The sequence below is a fragment of the Helicoverpa armigera genome, chromosome 20 (assembly GCF_030705265.1).
Source record: "Helicoverpa armigera isolate CAAS_96S chromosome 20, ASM3070526v1, whole genome shotgun sequence".
Classification (NCBI taxonomy): domain Eukaryota; kingdom Metazoa; phylum Arthropoda; class Insecta; order Lepidoptera; family Noctuidae; genus Helicoverpa; species Helicoverpa armigera.
This window is the reverse complement of record NC_087139.1, coordinates 5232322-5234384: the sequence shown is the minus strand read 5'-3', so window position 1 is coordinate 5234384 and position 2063 is coordinate 5232322. Positions and strand designations below refer to the sequence as shown.

Sequence of the window (2063 nt, the reverse complement as noted above, 5' to 3'; positions counted from 1 at the left end):
TGTCCTAGGACACGTGGAAATTATAATTTTAAAGAAACTAGTCGATAATGATATGGGGCGTAGAATGAAACCATTAAAATAATAACAGTCATGCGTGCACATAAAGTTGGGTGACCACATCGTTAGCTCTCTGTCCGGGTTCTTTGCCGGACAAACGACAAGTTCGGACAGCCGGACATAACCAACCACCTGTGAAATATATTCGCTCTTGTCTTTGCGATAGATGTGGTTACGTCTTGTTTCAAATTGTGCAGTTGCTCGTTTGTTTTTCACCGTCGAATGAACAATTTGGCAAACTTAAGCTTTTTATGAGCTATTTTTTGTAGGTATACGATACACCCCTTAGCTTAGGTCTGTTTTATCTTGTTAATACCACGGCAATCCATACTGCGGCAATACATACATAAATTTAAAACTTCGAGAATACATTAATATATGTATGTACTTATATGATAAAGTTTTCAGTAGGTAGTCTATACTTGTGTTCCGAGATAAAAATAATAAAACTTCTTGATATTGATATGATTACCGCATCGGACCACTGACGGAGTGCAATTTGGTTCATCATTGTGAATTTCAGTTTTTACATAATAATAAGATAAAAAACGCCAGATGCATTGGTAACGTTTCCTCGATAAATTACCTACTAAGAATAATCTTTTGAACGTTATACCTACTTATTTTTTATACGTCATCTAAACTGAAAGTAGGTAAGATGTCCATCTTCTTTTTGAGGCATTATTCTTCAAAGAAAGGCTATGTTATTCTTCAAATAAAGGGTTTTCTAAATAATTTTCAAATGACTGCCTTCTATTTTATTCTACATGAACTCTTTTCCACGTTTAGTTGAAAACAAGTTCATTTTCAGCAATAAATAATAACACGCCAAGTCTGTTGTACGATATTACGGAGGCGGCGGCGTGCAATTTGTCCCCGTAATAGAAAAATTCCATGGAAATCGGTTGGCGAACGGGCGATTTTGTCTCGCGCGCCTCGCTCAGTGAAGACTAGGATAGCCAGCCGTTTATTTACGTAGAAATAGAAGACAGACCTACTCACATAAGTAGGTACTAAGATTATAATTGAGATGAGGTCATGTTGTACGTATTTACAAAAAAGTAAAACAGATGTTTGACAGGCGTTTAGATCTAACCAAATAAAAAAAATTAATATCTGTACTAACACTTTTTTTGTAATCAAACAAAAAAGGTTTTTATACTATTTTCTTTCAGAAAGAAGGTTGTGAATAAAATGAATATGAATTATTAGATTAAAAAAAGAAAGTTCAAAAAGCCAACGTCACGCGGTGTTCCCAGGCGGTCACCCATCCAAGTACTGACCGCGCCCGATGTTGCTTAACTTCGGTGATCGGACGAGAACCGGTGTATTCAACGTGGTATGGACGTTGGCGATAACTGAGGCGAAATTGTAAAATAGTATCTATGAGTAGGTAGGTATGTACTTGAAATACAGCCTGATGTAAAAAATAAAATGTAGCAGGCTAGGAGGCTAGGAAGGCACACCGGATTTGGGCGCAGTAAAAGTGTGGTTTACAAAAAATTTTACTTTCAGTTCTGGCGATATGATTCCGTTGGTTTCTAAATTCAGCAGGCAATGAACTGTTTTCACTCTGCCCAATTTTTATAGAGATTTAAGAGAAAAATCCACATACACCCTAACAGTTAAGATTACCTCCCACGCAATTGGGTGTAACAATGTCCCGCAGTATCGATTAGAAAATCCTTTTCAGAGTCTTTTCACGACAATGCGAGAATTACAGATGCCCATACAAAGCCTTCGCAATACCTGGGGCTTGGCGTTGACCGACAGAATGAGTCGGGCCTTAAGAGATTACCTCACAAAGGACGGCTTATTGTTGTACCACTACGATATTTGAGGCTTAACTTTCGCGTCCACTGTCGCTGGACGTCCAAGGACGGACGTTATTAGGAACGAGGTTTATTGTGGAATCTTCTGGCTAGAATCTTTATGGTAGTATTCAATTAGTCCGATATTGTAAGTGAAAATTAATTTTCTTTAATTTAGGTACCTGCAGACTAAGC

At 37.6% G+C, this 2063-nt stretch overlaps 1 non-coding gene across 1 annotated transcript; it reads right to left on the bottom strand.

Moving 5' to 3' along the window:
• Positions 1 to 1291: 1291 nt before the first annotated feature.
• Positions 1292 to 1410, bottom strand: LOC126056294 (5S ribosomal RNA). Its single transcript, XR_007511975.1, has one exon. It is a non-coding gene; the product is annotated as a 5S ribosomal RNA (ribosomal RNA).
• Between the last annotated feature and the right edge of the window lie 653 nt (positions 1411 to 2063).